The sequence below is a fragment of the Corvus cornix genome, chromosome 1A, assembly GCF_000738735.6.
Source record: "Corvus cornix cornix isolate S_Up_H32 chromosome 1A, ASM73873v5, whole genome shotgun sequence".
Classification (NCBI taxonomy): domain Eukaryota; kingdom Metazoa; phylum Chordata; class Aves; order Passeriformes; family Corvidae; genus Corvus; species Corvus cornix.
This window is the reverse complement of record NC_047057.1, coordinates 30,327,890-30,344,426: the sequence shown is the minus strand read 5'-3', so window position 1 is coordinate 30,344,426 and position 16,537 is coordinate 30,327,890. Positions and strand designations below refer to the sequence as shown.

Here is a 16,537-nt window from a genome sequence, read left to right as displayed (position 1 = left end):
TTCAGACAGAGAACTCGTACTGTGAGAGATGTTTTGCTTCACTGAGCAGCATTTCACAAAATATTCCAACTGCCTCTCATATTTTCCAGATGCAATTTCCATTCGATTATCTTTTCTCCTACACATTATTCTGAAAGAGTTACACAAGGAAAGAAATCTCATCACAATGAAAAAACTACTTGTGATCAATATGTGTGCACTGATTAAGTTCCCTGTGGAGTCCTCAACTCCGTGTCATTCCTCTGAGCACTAGATTTTGCCTGTATATCTCTGATGTAGCCAAGATGTGTAAAAATTAATGTAAGCTGACAACTTGTTATTAGTTACATGTCTGAAGAGTCTCAAGTGGATTGGCTGTTCCTCCCCAAGTCAGTTGTGTCCGAGCCTTGCTAACTGACTCTAATCTTCCTGGTGTGTGTACTAGCATATTAAGGGGCAAATGGTGGGTAGAGCTAGGGCTTTTGAGCCATATCATGCCAAAACAATTTTCATTAAAGCCACCTGCTATCATTATATTTCCTCAAGCCCAAATCCTTATATAATAATAAATGTATTTCAGAGGCAGTCCCAATGCTCTGCTCTGTTCAGTGGCTGTCAGAGCTTTTGCTGTGAGCTGGAAGGATGTGAATGCTGGCTTCTTGTGCAAGAAACAGGGCAGCCCACAGCTCTTGAGTGCCCAGAAAGAGATGGGGCACATCACTCTCCCACCAGCCATCAAGTGGACACAGAGGAGGAGCCGGGAGAAGGGAAAGAGAAAGGCTGGGGGCAAGAGGTAGGAATGTGAAAAGGAATGAGAGCAAAAAAGGTAATCAGAGAGGCCATTGCTCAGGTGTGAGCTAAGCCATCCCCATGGCACAGGAAGCTCCGGGAAGCTGGTTGAGGTGCCTGAAAGCATGCTGGAGCTTGGGTGGTGTTTTGCTGCACCAGCTCCAAAAGGAGCCAATCTCATGTTGTTTGGATGCACTGTGCAAGAATTTATACAGTTGTTATAAGCTATTTTGATTTAAGATCATTTTACTGTGATAATTTGAAAATATATAACATTGCATAGAAGGAAATATGTATTTCATGCTACATTTAAGCATACAGCAAACTGAAATGAAAATAAATAAAACCAAAAATCTGTATTTCTGCGTAGCCAGCATAAAACATTTTTGGTACTACCATGGCCGTTTTATTGTTGCAGTTTTTTCCTGTTGCAATTTATTCAGCTTTTGATACATTCTTGGTAAAGATCTGTTCTTTGGCATATTTCCAAAAGAAAATTATTCTCTAGAAAATCCTTCAGTCACCTTTATTAAAGGTAGCCTCTGGTAACCACCATCAAACCATTATAGCTAAAATAAAACACATTCTCAGAGGAGTAAATCTGAAGCTGTGAGGGATATGGAATAAAATTAAATGTTTAATGATGATGATTTCATCTCTAACTCCTCAGGGAGAAAAAAAGCTGAGTAAAAGACCCATGTGTGGGAAGAAGTGGAGGGAAGGTGAATAAATAAACCAGAAGAAAAAATGTAGGGCAATTATTTTGTATAAAGCAAGTCTTTTAATTACCATGTTGAATTATGTTAAGATATTTCTTTATTATAATCAGAAGACTTTAGTAAATAAAATAAAAACAGGACATAAAGAGAAAACATTTCTGGGAGCACTTGTATAGTATGGAATAGAAATGGGAGCAGGTGCCCACAGTATTTATATACTTCAAGCATAACCCAGTTTAGTTTTAAGGACTGATGTTGGCTATATATTTCCATGGGAATGCTTGTACCTGTGACACTGGAGTACTTGAGACCTCCTTAAAAATTTATGGGGTTAAAATATTCCAATCTTTTCCTCTCACCATGGGCTAATTTTATACTCCATTCCAGAAAATAAAAATACCTGGGAAGACCTGGTGTTTTGAGCACAAGCAACAGCAGTGAGCAAGTAACTTCTGGCCTGGAGTTGAAGAGCCACAAGGTTACATCTGTCTGTACATAGGCATTCCCCAATATTATCCATGCATCTTCAGTATGACAATCTGGGATAAAGTACACCAAATTAGTCTCTGTATCCTTTCTTTAAAAGCACCTCACATTTTCCTAAGATTCTGAGGATATCTGTGAAATGGAGAAATTTTTCTGTGTGTCCTTTGTCTTATTTTCTCTCTTGCAGACAAACTTTTAGTAAGTTATATACTCAGTCCATGAAGATACAGACTGACTGAGATTTCAGAACAGGCTGAGTTACAAGTGTGTAAACCTAGAGTGACAGCTGCACAGTCAGTGATGTTCCTTTAGTTTCAGGCTGGTTCAGCTGAGAACAGATTCCAGCCAAACTGACATTTATGTGCACAGAAAATTTAGGTCTCCTTCCAAAGACCTGCCACTGCATGTATGAGGGATGTGTGAGCATGAGGCAGAATTCCTGCAGGATTCCTCTACATCACAGATTGTCAGGTATTCAAACAGTTAATTTATGACTAATTTCTGTGGCTACACTGTGATTCCATGAGTGGAGAACATATGGTTTACAAAATACTGTCTCCTCTGAGCCACATCACTGTAATTTCAGCTAAGGTCAAATTTTACAGATTAGGTATAACCCTTCTAGAGTCTGCCTTATGTGTCTTGAGATCTGGAATTTAAAAATAAATCAGCTTATCTTAGCCCCTAAAAACATATTTCAAAGAATGTAAGCCATGTGCACAGGATGGAGAACCATGTTTTGGGATGTGGTTATTTAGAAAGGTTTCGAGGTTCATGGGAGAAAATCAATCATACTGAGGCATGAGTGACTGGGCATTGTCCAAAGCACTGTGCTGTCATAATCCTTACAAATTCAAATGGGAAACCCAAGTAGGAGCAGGACAGTAGGTTCCTTTGAGCCAAGAGTGTCCACTTTCTGGTCACTCATCCACATCTGTCCACTCATTGAGAGGAGCGTTGAGAAACTCTGAAGAATTCAATTGAGAATAACAGATTATAGAAGAGAGGGAAGGAAAGGGAAAAATCATTTAGGAAAATATTTAAAGTCTGTTCCCAGCAGCTTAGTGTGCTTAATTTGTTGAAACCAAGGTTAGGAATGTCATGAGCACATCTCAGAGAAGAATTTATTCCACCTGATCTTAGCTGATCTAGTGTCACCTAGTGTAAGTCACCTCTTCCAGGCCTCTTGTGTAACTGAAGGAAAGTGTCATCACCCCAGGATGCTTTTCCTCCAGCAGAAAACAAATGTCCCAAACAACCTGGATAAATCATTATCTGTCTCCATGGGCCACGAGGGGAAAGTAAATGATTTATTCAGACTAGACACCTGATACTGAGACAAGTGAATTAAAAAGAGATAAATCTCCACATACACTGCATGGGAACAAAGCTATGCAGTAGCTTACTGGAGCAGGCCAGGGTTTAATGAGATCTATCAGCTAAAAGTTAAAGATAGACTAATTCAAGCTATAAATAAAGCAAAGGGCTTTAAAAACAGTCTAAACACAAATATCAGCTGTATTGATTTACTAGAAAATGCAGCAGATCCTTCATGACTGTTCATTTTAAACACAAGTTTTGTTGTTTTTTTCCATAAAATGCTTTAGCTCAAAAATGTAATTTCATATGAGTCTCCCATTAGTTTAGTAGTGAGATTCAACTGCCCTGAGGTAGGGATCTAAATGTAATTCATTTACAGCTCAAATCAGCACCTCAGGCTGAGGTGCTTTCCTTAAAAAAAATAAGCACCTTCAGAGGGTACTGTGTTCAATCCTAAAAACAGGGCAGAGAAATTGTTTACCAGCAACACCTGTTTCCTTCCACTGTTTCTAAAGTGTGAGCTGGGCAATTCACATTGATATGGGACATCGAACTTCTATCTAAGTGAGATGATTTTCATACTGGATGGTTTCTCCTGGTCTGACAGCTCATGAAACTCTGACCAAAGTGATAGGCAGTGCTGTCACATCCAGTCATAGTTTGTACATATTCCTTCTCACTCATGCAGATCTTGTCATAAAACAGAATTCCCTCAATTTCCCTTATGCATATAATTTTCTTTCAATGCTATTATATTTATGTGTTGACTATTGAAATACAATTATGTTGAGTTACATGACCATGTGGGAACAGCAATATTTTATTCATTGATTTGATTCCAATGCTCATTCTAAGCGAGATTAATTTATTTCCAGGTTTTTTTATGGAAAACAGAAAAAACTAAGCTATTCCCAGTTTTCTACTCTAGAAAGTCCAGTAAAGCAGGATAATCAGGACATTTTTATTAGTGCATCCTCAGCTGCAAGAGTTCATTTGAAGAATCATCAGGCCTCTGTCATAATAGCATAAGGACAAAATAATGGTCATTTATTCCCAGCCCAGCGTTAGAAAAGTATTTGTTCCACTATCCTGAATAACTTTAAAAGAAGGACATGTGAAAACAATGCTCTTCCTATCCTAGGCCTTGTCCTCTACTGTTCAGCCCTTTGTTTAGAGGGAATCTAAAATACCACTGCGTGGTTATATCTCACCTTAATGCATGCAGACAAAATTTCTCTCTCCACTCTCCATGTAAATGGAGACATTTCACAGACATTTTTAGAGGCACAAAACAACCTCAAAACGCCATCTTGTACAAAAGAAAGGCACTGATAGCAGATGTTTCTTCTGACTCTTGACTGATAAGAATATGACTTTCTGAAGTCTCCAAATTGCCCTTCATTAAATGCAAAAAGTGGTTTCAGAGTTCTCCTTCTTGCAGGCTTTGAGTTCATGCATTGGATCAGTTGCAAAGGTGACAGTGAAAAGCTGCAAACTATCCCCCAGGATCAGCACCACTCTGTCTTTCCTGCAGAGATCCTCTGAGAGAACGATTGTGTTTTGCAGAGAGAGGCAGCACAGTCTGTGCAGAAGAACCACATTTATCCCTCTGCTGAAGTGCTTTATGCATCTGCAGTGCTGGGACCAGATTTGCCTCTGCATGCCAATTTTTCAAAAGAAAAGCCTTGCCTTTTCCAGATTAGTGGTGAAATATGTTTCAGCAAATCAGCCAGACAAGCAGATCAGATACGCTTCCATCTGTACTGAGCCTGGACATAAACCTTAAAAAAATCCTCCTTCACAAAAATTTCTGTGACAAATTATAACATCTATTCACCATTGAGACAAGAAACCCTAAATATGGGAAGAACATGGTTAAATGTACCTTGAGAAAATTAGTGATAAGCATCACAAATTTGTGAGCAGATCAACACACGAGTTGAGGGCACCATGTTTTTGGGGCCATAGGATGCTTGTGCTCTGTGGAACAACTTGCAGCAACAAGGCCATGTAAATTGACTCTGCTGGCCCTGTTTCCTGATGGGGACACTTGCAGGTTCCAAAATGCAGAAGCTGAGCAATAGAGGAGAAGAGAAGCATACCTACAGTGAAATTCAGCAGAAAACCCCAGCCATGTCATTAGCTGGTGTCTACATCTGAACTGGTCATCTAGATTTCTGTGATAGCTGGTGAACAGAAGCATTTGTCCGAGACGAGTTACATGCCCTTCGTGGTTCTGCTGACTGTGAAGCACGTCCCTACGACTAGCTCAGGTATGGACTCCTGTGAAACCTATCCCAGAAAAATTGTCTGACAGTGCAAAGCCACTGGGGCACAAAATTACCTGTGATAGAAGCATCAGCCCCATCTTCTGTTCTGTGTGCACGATTGTGGCTGAAGCATGCTGTGTGGCCTCTTCACATGGAAGAGAAGGTTTAATCCTGCTCAACAGATGTTCCTCCCTGATTTGAGGCTTCTCCACAGGATCAGACTTCGCAGTGAACTCTTATGGGGGTACAGTCAGTCATAATCATACAGTGCTAGAGGGAAATGCTTACAATAAAAACCACAGATGTTCATCACAAAATATGGCTTCATCAACCACAACATACTACAAAAATATACAAGGTCTTTAAATTGCAGAAAAGCTTAGGTATCTCTGAGCCACTGAAGGAAAGTTCTCTTGGTAGAGAATATTCCAAACTATATAACCTGTGAAGCCTCCACATTTACCTAAACTTGACATTTCTGCTTCTTTTCTTTGTGTTCTTTTTGCACAAAGCAGGCAGCTGACAAAAATGTCACCTCCTTTCAGTTGCTGTGAGAGTCTGGGGAAATACATGCACGTGGAACTGGTTTACTGTTCTCTAAATTACAACAATAACATTATATTATTTTGTGTGTGTGAAAAAGAATTAATCTATCAAGAGCGAGACCAGAAGGGAGCAAACTTCTTGGATGCACAAAATCCCACATTTGGGTTATCTCAAAGCCAAGTATATCTGAAACAATTCTCCAGAAGAACAGAATCAAATGAGGAGGAATAAAGTGTTATTGGCTCAAGAAGTCTTATCCATGAGTAATATGAAACTTGCTTTTAAACTAGTACTATAAAATTCATTATGACTTTCTTTCAAGGAAAGTAACAGAAAACAATTTCATGTTTTTAAGTGAAATTCACACATTAGGCAAATTATTTTCAGATTAGTGGACCACTAATCTTGATTTTAATTTGACTTCTTTATCCTAGCTTCAAATAATAGAAGACTCACTGCGCTGTAAAGTATTGATATTGGCTACATTACTATGACATGTACTATACCTCTGGCTCGCCTTTGGGTAACTCGTCATATATGCACTCCCTACCAGCACTGAATTTGTCAGGGAATTAGAGTAGGCAAGGGATGAAGTGAGCAGGTACTGGAAGTCTGCCACTGAGTAGTCACAAGTCCCATCCACTTGCAGGGGTGATCTTGGGCTGTGTTGTTGTTTAGGAACAGCACTCCCTAGTTCAGTGCCCCCCTACAAGGAGACTCTCCCAAATCAGATGTCGATTGATTCCTTCCGTCCCCCTCCAGTGGGAGACACAAAAGGCCGAGATTATGGGCTAAGAACAATTTACTGGAAACAGCAATGAGATAAGAAAATGAACAGTAACAGCAACAATACTAATAGCAGCAGTGTACAAAGAGAGGGCAATTTACAAGCAGAATGCTCACCAAGCTGAGACCATGAACAATGGTAGAAGGGCCCGACATCCACCACATTTTCCAGTGACTGGAAATGTTGTATTCGGGTCACCCCGTTTGTTGAACTTGTCATTTTTTTCTAGCACAGATAGAAAGTCAGCGATGTCACAGGATTTGCATACAGCTTGCACTTCAAGCTTAGCCTTTAACAGGATTACAAAATGACTGACATACAAGAACTGGTTAGAGGGAACATGAAAATATAGCCACCAAATGCACAGGCGCTCACTGCAATTTGATAGAGGCCAAAATTCACAGTGCGGTGCCAAGTTCATATGGTTCACAGCTAATTCAATGATACCTCTTACCCACAGGCAAGTTACAATCACACCACAAGAATTTCCTGCCATTTCTGTCTTTTCCCCTCAATACTCTCCAATATCTGTTTAATACTCCAGCTGCACAGCATTTAAATAGCTTTAAATAGCCTCCCGATTCTCAAAGCAAAGATTTTCAGCCTTCCCATGCCGTAAACTAAAGTAATTGAACTACCAACTTTCTCATACTCTAAGCACATCCTGTTTGTTCAGGTACAAAGACAGCAAGGAACACCATGAGCTCATTAATTCTCTTTCCAACTCTCAGCCGAAAGACCAGTCGCTAAGCAGAAGTAACCAGCAACATTCCCTCTTGATGCACAGAGCCTGTTGCTGAACTAGTGCTAGTGAGATGTTGTTTCCTAGGAGCTGGGCAACCCTGCTGGTACACCAGAATTTTCAAAGTGTCATTTTTTAGTAGCTCTTAAATAACTCCTATCACAAATATTCACTCAATCAAGCTATTAGATTCTGAAACAAGAATATTAGTATTTTGCCTATGTAATACTAGAGTTAATGTTGAGAAGAGGTTTTTAAACAAGCATTTCTAATTTCACTGCAGCTAGTAATTACTGTTATGGCCAGTGATATGTTTTGACTACCATGCCTCATTTGCAGCAACCTTAAGTTCAGAACTGAAATACAAAGCAGGAAAACAGCAAATATTTGAATGACTTCCTGGGTTCTACAACAGCATTTTCATGTTTCCTCCAGTCACTGCTAAATGACTGTTCCTCAGTTCCAAAGGAAAGCTCATATCTTTTTATTGATGCTGATTGCTTCTTTCACATTAAATGTGTTTCAGCTACAACTGTGTTGATTTAGACACCACAAACAGGTCTATAAAACCTAATCTCCACACATCTCAACCCAGTGTCCCTGTATCCTATTGACCAGACAAGAAGGGCAATCTCTGTGCAGAGGGACAGCATAGACTTTGTGAATGTGGGACACTGTAAGCAGGTAAGTTAATGACACACTTCTGTGATTCTTCAGGAGTGATTTCTTCATTATTTAATATTGTTATCTCAATTATTTGAATGTCATTACTGTTAGCCATGGCTGTTAATAACTTGCTGTTGCCTTATCTCATGATCTTCTTTGCTACAGTACCAAGACAAAGATTTGCCTCATCTAATTTACATGTTCATCACGCAGTCTAAGCTAATCAGCTAGATTTTCCATAACCAGTGAAATATATCTAAAATACATATCTTAGTATCTTTGAAAAGCTTGCTCTGTGATGGTGTCTGTTTCTCTCGCCTTATATGAAAGACGCTAAATGACTGTCTTTGATAGTCTAGTTCCCCTGTGTGTTCCTAATTTAGCTTTGACAGCTAGAGTTAGGCAAGACAGATTCCGTACTAAATTGCCTTTTAGTCTTACATTCCGTGACCTATTATAATTAGCATATGTAATGTAAGTTCTTCCTGATTTCCTTCTAAAACTATTTATTTTAAGCCATGGGTTGCTTGGTTAATTCATACATCAGACTTGGTCTTTCAGAGCTGTGCCACTTTAGTGAAACAATGGAAATAAAGAACAATGTGATTTTAAGACAGAGCAAAATTGTGCATTAACCAACTTTGCACAGGAAGGCCAAGTGAAAATATAGGGTAAACACCTGTTCAGAAAAATTATTCCAAAGGTGACCACCATCAGCCAAACTCCCCTTCTCCCTCATTCAGCTCCTCTCACCAATCACATGACTTCAGAATACAATTATGTAAGAAATGTTTTCACAGTATATTTATTTCCAGAGTCCCTTTATTACAAGGATTTGTTTTCTCTTGTCTAGTGCTTCCAGTTTCATCACTGAATAGAACACAGAGTATTTGTAGCTATGCAGGTAGCAAGGATCCCTGCTAGATCCATCTTGTATTAACCCATCAACATAAAAGGGATGAAGAGCACCTCAAACCAGTCCAGCCCCAGTCTTCACTCCAGGCAACTAAGGGGAGAAGATCAACAGCAAGTCAAGCAAACACATAGATGACCTGTGGACACAGTACATTTAACAGGAATTTTTGATTCCTCCATAGTTCTGTCCAGGACAACTTTACACCTGTCTTGGCTCAAACTGGACATGAAAGCAATCATTTTTAAAATATCATCATTGCATTACTTGAAGGGACATAGTAGTAAAAACAGATTAAGACTATCCTGGGTCTAGAGGATATTGGGTGATTAGGTCCTCTAGTCTTTCTGCAAGACCTTACCCCGCACAATAAATATACAATTCCTGTTGCAAATAGCAAAGTTAAACACGTTCTTTGCAAACTCTGCAGCAGCTGGACCATGGAAAGGTCAGCCATGTGTGCAGTGGGTCTTACTCTGAAAGGTCACAAGAGATGCAAATAACAATGATATTTAGGGTGGTCCACACCACTTCTCCCTCTGGAAAATGTACACTAAGTCCGTCTGGCCAAACCTCTCCCCATCCTCCCTGTGTGCAGAGAGGGTAGGATGAAGGGTCAGCATTTTGCTAGTGGCTCTCTGCTAGGGGCAGTGCTCTGAGGGATGTCCCCTGCCACTACAGGCAGAGACGAGGCAGAGAGCACATCTGGGTCACACTGGGTCCACAAAAGTGCATTACAGACATAGCCAGACTATCTTTCTTAATGCTTTTCTGGTTTTAAGTATTTTTCCTTTTTTATTTTTTTATTCAAAATGCGTATACTACCTATGTTCACCAAGGCTCTGAAATACAAAAATGCTCATACACATATGGAAAGATAGGGTGTTTACACTTATTGTACTTTACCTCACGCTCTGCAGTTAATCATGCCTTAGATTAAACCCCTTAAAATCTAACATGAGTTTAAGAATAAAAGTTATAAACTCATATGTAACTACTTCAGGATTGAGACCCAACTCATTGACGGCCATTGATCATATTTTTTCAGACATGGGAGAATAGCCGTAGCATTGCACATTAAGCTATAAATAACAAAGTGATAAAATCAAAATAAATTTTAAATAATCTCCAAATAGTATTGTAATTGGTGGGTTCCAGGAAATTTCACTTTGCTGTTAAGAAAATACCATACCTTTAAGAGTTCAGTTCCCTACCTTTTAAAGAGTTCGGTTCTTATTAGTGCATCTTAATCTGTTTCTTTGCTGCAGGAGAGGTCTGTCAGTCCAAGTCAAAGCACCCTTTAGAAATGCTGAAGCTCAGTGAAGCAGAGCAGGGAACACCCATGCAAACTCCACTGCTGGTGGGAATGAGCAAGTCAGGCATGTGCATCACAAAGTGACACAGCTCTTAACTGATGAGAGAGACTGTCAAAAGTCCTGAGTGGGAAAAGGTAACATCTAGTAAGGTCTTCTGTTACTGAGAGCACTCTTTCTTGTTTGTTTTACTGGAAATACTTAGCAAGACAAAATGCATTTGAAAGCTGCTGATGCCTTCTGGTCTATTTAATGCCTCTCAGTCCCCTTTTCTACTGAGCTAACTGTCTGTGCACCTTTGTGAAGATTAAGCTCTTTATGCATACTTGTGAACTGATTTCCATTTTAAGGTAGACAGAATTAAATAAATTATCTAGGTATATATTGTATAATAGTATACATAAAATAAGCTGGAATGGTCGCACTGAATCACAGGAAGTTATAGAAATAGACAAAAAATCAGACCCACCTGCATAATTAAAGAACATCACCAATAAAACAAGGAGGCAGAGAAACACATTTGTATCAAGTTTGTTTAAATGCCAGCAAGTAACAGTGTACAATAGACAAATTTAGCATTTTTCCGATGAGAATATTTTTCAAATTAGCTGTTGATTTATTCCCTACAGCATGGTGCTTGAGAGGTTGGAAGGAAAAGTCTTTTATTCTCTGAGGATTATTTCCAGCGTCCTCCAAACCCAGAGGCTGAGCAGAAGACAGATGAACTGGAGGTGATCTTTTGCCCTTCTCTCCCAGCAATCTCTCAAGGCTGCTGCCCCAGCACCTTCAGCAGCATGTGCAGGAGTGTTGGTGAGCACCAGGTGTGGACCTCAGCTGTGGCTCTCATTTAAGTTTCGTCCCACTGCCAGCTGGTGACAGAAGAGTCATTTGTCCTTATGGCCCACACTCAGCCAACAAACACACAGCTACCACACATGGGACATGAATCAGCTGGACATGCATTTTAATTTCATTACACTGGAGGGAAAGAAACCCATGTTCTTTCTATGAACTCTTCTCAGCAGCAGAGAGAGCCACCCTATATGCAATCACTGCTAGATAATTTTTTTTAATTGAGTAAGGCACTTAGAGATAAACGACTTTGCTATTAGTGCAGTGCAATGAAAATAAAATCCATGGCAGATGGTTGCCAGTGAGTCTTGCTCAGACACTTCAGATAAAAAGGGAATGGCAGAGAGACACAAGTGTAAAACAGAAATCGGTGGAAATTAGCAATGTTATGAATTCGCCACTCTCTTACAGACTCCTTTAACCACAGGAAAGTCAAGGTAATTGCAGATTTACTGCTTTCTGTTTCCTCCACTCTAAAAATTTTGTTTAAGTCTATTTTACATACAAAATATACTTTTTACTTAAGTAAAAAATTAAATATAGATGTCTAGAAACATGAAATAAAAGTATAACATAATATGCCTCCTTCACAGAAAAGGAAATAGTAGAGAAAAGTTTTTTAATATAATAGTTAGATCTTATTGTAGAGTTGTAGAGTCATTGCAAGAGATAACTATTGTCATCTTAAACACCAAAGATGAGTTTTAGAGTCATGTTGTTTGGACATATATTTTAAGCAAGAGGCCTGAAATTGGAGCAGAATGGAAAAATAACTATTTTTGCAAGCATCTCACACAAAGACAGACTAGTTCCATTGAAGAGTAGTATCTTTTATTGATTTATTTTATATTTAATTAGAACAAAACCACTTACCTCTGTTATAAGGATGTCATGAAAGACAAGAATATATGATTTAATATTCATGCGTGTGGCTATGCACATTTAAGTGCCAAGTTTATTTCAGCATTTTACTATCAGCTATCTCAATGTTCCCACAAGTAATGGTCAGCCCAGCCAAAAGCTGCCTGTGATAGAAATTGTGAGGAGTCCCAGGCTAACAGCATGCTGTGTAACTACATATTTTCTTTTATCAGCTTTAAAATGGATTTTTTTCAATTTCACAGTAAGTTGCCTTGTTCTTCTACTATGGAGATGAATAGAAGTGCTATTTTTGTACCGCATGTTATATAATTTTGTCAAATATCTTCATTAAACTAAATCAGTCCTACTCTTTTCAGAATCTACTACCTTCATTTTTGGTTTTAATTGCATCTGTCAAATAAATTTCTAGATATTGATCAAAAATCTCTTAGAGCAGCTTTTCTTCCTGTAACTCCAACTTCCAGCACTGAGGAAAGAAAAAGCGCATGACAAGATCTAGGTGTATTGCTCCTTCATTTCCCTCTTCATCACCCCCTCTAGTTTTGTGGTGGGGAAGTCCCATCAAAATACCCTAATTACTCACTGACTTATATTTTTATGAGAACAGGAAGAGGTTTGGAGAGATCTTCCTTGCACCATGGCCGTCTGACATCTGCGCAGTGTCATCCCCCGTGGGGATGCTATCAGCCTTAGGCTGTGGCAGTGAACATCATAACCCACCTCTAGCTCCATGCCCTTGTCCACCATGGAAAAGGGGTGGGAAAAGATGAGGATGTATGACAAAAAAAATTATGGCAGAAATTTGTGACAAATGGTATGATCATATGTCAATGACAAAAAAGTTAATGATAAAACAAGGAATGAGAATGCAAGGCAGATAATTAAGTGTACAAAAATAGACAAGATCCATATTGTAAAAAGTAAAAAAAAAAATTACCAAGAACTGCTTATTTCTCACAAAGCCACAAAGGACAGCATTCTTACCATCACTTTTTCATTAAAATTTATTCCAGTAATATAGATGCCCAGACCAACTTCAACCTACATACTATGCTGTGCAGCTACCACTTGTTTTGAGGACTCAACTTGAAGAACATCAGAGCAGAGTCAATGCCACTGAAGCAGGGTCTCTGCTGGTTGAGTTTCTACTCCAGTCAAACAAAGAGCAGGAATGCCTGCAAGCCCCCACTGCATCAAAAGGTACAAGTTTAATTCCCCAAACCAGAATGATGCTCTAGATGGAAGAAAAGTGTTGGGAAAAATACATATCTCTCAGGAAGACTTTTCATTAAATTGATTTTGTTCCATAAAATTTGGGTGCAGTTTTCCGTCCCAGTGCTACCCCAAATCCTGTAAAAGCTGGAAAAGATGGCTGACTCTGTCCTTCCTCTATCACTGCTGTTTCCTTATATCAGGGCATTTTCTTTTTTTATTTTCTTTTTTACCACTACTAAAACAAATGAAGCAAATTAAGCCAAAACTTCAAGGTAAAATTTTTAGCCACCTTATCGGGGAAAGTTAGCAAACCACTTCTGTTTTTTCCTCAAAGAAGACAGGACTTTTTATCCTACAGCTCTATCAGTGAATCATTACTACTTCATCTTTGATTACATTACCTTCAAAATCAGTGCAACTGTCCTTCTACCAAATACTTGAATACCAGCAGGAATTTGTGACTAAATTTTCTGTGCCTTTTCCCCTTCTCAGTTGTTTGTCTGAGTGTAGCATCTTTTGGTCTTCGTGATGATATGGAGTGTTACCACCTAATATGATCAACTAAGAAAATTGTCTATTTTACTTTTTTGACTCACTAGCAACTGCAAAATGTAGTATTTCCTGGCCAGACTAAAAACTGAAATATTTTGAAAATATTGCAAAATCAAGTAGTAGAATTATTTGCAGCTGAGCAGGATTTTTTTTTAATTACAGAAATATCGTAAGTCACTGTGCTTTCAGTGCTGTCCATTTAAAAAAAAAGTAGTGATTTTATGAAATCAAAGGAGAGCAAATAATTTCAGTTTGGAAAGTAAAGCATTTTACTTTGAAAAATGTTGAAATTAACCATTGTGACAAAGGGTTTTGACTATTGTTTCAAATATGCAAAATAACAAAAGCTCACAAAATATTTCAGTATCTTTTTACTTTCATTTTTTCCCCAAGCCATTTTTCTACATTTTTCCCTCAAAACATGCCCTATAATTCTGTTTCTATATTCTTGTTCATACAAAGCCATATTCTTTCAGACCTACTCATTGCTGATCTCTTTTACCCTCTGGCTATTGAGGGAAACAGAGAGTGGATATGATTCCTAATAAAAAGCATGGGCTTAATAAATTTATCAAAAAAAAAAAAACTAAATCTGTTTTCTAACCTTCACGCAGCTCTGGTCTTTGTAAAAAAGTGATAAAGGAAATCAAAATTAAGCTGATGATAGTCCCAAATACAGCTTAATCAGCTACAGCAAGTGAGGTGATCATGGTTTGAAAAGTCCATGGTCTGTTACAAAAGCTTCCTGGGCTTTTTCTGTCCTAGGATAAACATTTTTCCCCAATGTCTCATTTGTCAAACTGCTGAAAAATGACATTATGCTTTTTTTTCTCAAGTTATAAATGTATTACAATTGACATTGTGCCAGAGAGAACTTTAAACCCATACATCTTAAAAATAGCTCAAACCCCTAACCTTTCTCACATAATTTTCACTCTCTTGAGCTATCAAGTCTATTTGTCTTTTGCATTCATAGGTGATCTTTCACCTTTGTTGTCAGGGCTCATAGCAGTGGGTCAAAGCAGATAATAAGAAGTTCTACTTAAAACTTAGTCCTGCCAGAAGCTAGTACTGTTGTGATAGCCGCAAACAGCCACAGGTGCAGTCCATGTGCTTGGTATCATGAGAAATGCAAACTTTGCGAAATGCCTTAGGGGCCTCGTCAATTCCTAGAAACAACATCTCCCAAAGAGGTTGGGAGTAACACTGTGGTCTCCACAGAATGGACTTGGAAGGTGATTTCAAAGACCACAGCAAAGCGTAATCAAGGACATCTGAAACAGATCTGTAAAAGCAAATGCTTGCATTAGAACATTTTTATTTCTAGTTCTGCACCTTGTTACAACAGTGATATCTTATTAAAATCAATGGAGTTTGACAAAAGAATTAGACTACAACATTTTGAGTAATATAGTTCATACTTCAGTAATATGTGAGAGAGATTGAAAGCATCAGTACATTTCTGAACATATAAATGTACACTCTACTTTTAATAGCTACACTTTGCATTTAAATTGTTTTATGCACTTCAGTACTTTGGGCCTGATTCCTCTTTTATCTGTTTTTATTCTGTGAGTTCACTTGAATGAAAATACAGATTAGGTGGCACTGAAAGTATTATGAATTTCTATTCATTTTACAGAATTTTAATGTCAGAATATACCTTATACTATTTCTCAAGGTGTTTTCAAAGTGAAATGAGTGAGAAAAAATTTTGCAGAGGCTTTTATAAGAGCAGACTCTTGTTCCTTGTTATTCCCCATAGCGGCAACTTTTTTTGTGATTGCAAGTTCTTACCAGTTTTCTTGGTTTATTGTTTCTAGCCCTATTATGTTTATAGAAGATACAGATTTCATTAACTCAGCATATAAGGCTTATCTCTTCTTATTTTTTAAGTTGTCTCTGGGCAAATAGTGCTGTTCCTGGGGGAGAGTTGAATTGCTTGTGTTGAATTTAGTGCATCCATAACTCCTTCAGCTTTGTATTGTAACATACACAGGGGTAAAATCCATCTTTCAAGGTCTTTACTGCCTGACCAGGCTGGGAGGAGAGGGCATGATGTGGAGTAATTTTCCACTACTCTTTTTCCTGTTTTAACCAGTATTTATCCATTTGCTTTACTTCTTTCTTCAGGCAGATTGTGGTGGTTGAAGGCAAAGGTTTACCTGGTGCTCAGAGGTAGCAAAGAAAATGCCTCAAGTGCTTGCTAGTGCAGTCTCTGCTCCCATCAGGGCTGAGAAGGGCATGGCTTTGTGACATTACAGTGCTCTGTGAACTTGGTTAACCTCAGTGCACCCTCTGGGTGAGTGCATTTCAGCTATGCTGCAGGTGCCGATGGTGCCCCCAGGGACAAGAGCTTTCCTGAGCTCTGGCAACACAGCTGAGTGCCTGGAGCAGGACGCAGCTCTCCCAGCGCTCCCAGGGAGGGAGATGAGCTCCTCCACACAGGAAGTTGTCAGAGAATCTCAGTTGTAAACCTGCTGTCCCAAAGCTCAGGCATTGCCTG

General features: G+C 38.8%; 1 long non-coding RNA gene across 1 annotated transcript; it reads right to left on the bottom strand.

The window, feature by feature from the left end:
• Positions 1-9,093: 9,093 nt before the first annotated feature.
• Positions 9,094-10,520, bottom strand: LOC120411995. The gene is made up of 2 exons (XR_005604628.1): positions 10,432-10,520; positions 9,094-9,310 (listed from the first exon to the last, which is right to left on the bottom strand). It is a non-coding gene; the product is annotated as an uncharacterized LOC120411995 (long non-coding RNA).
• Between the last annotated feature and the right edge of the window lie 6,017 nt (positions 10,521-16,537).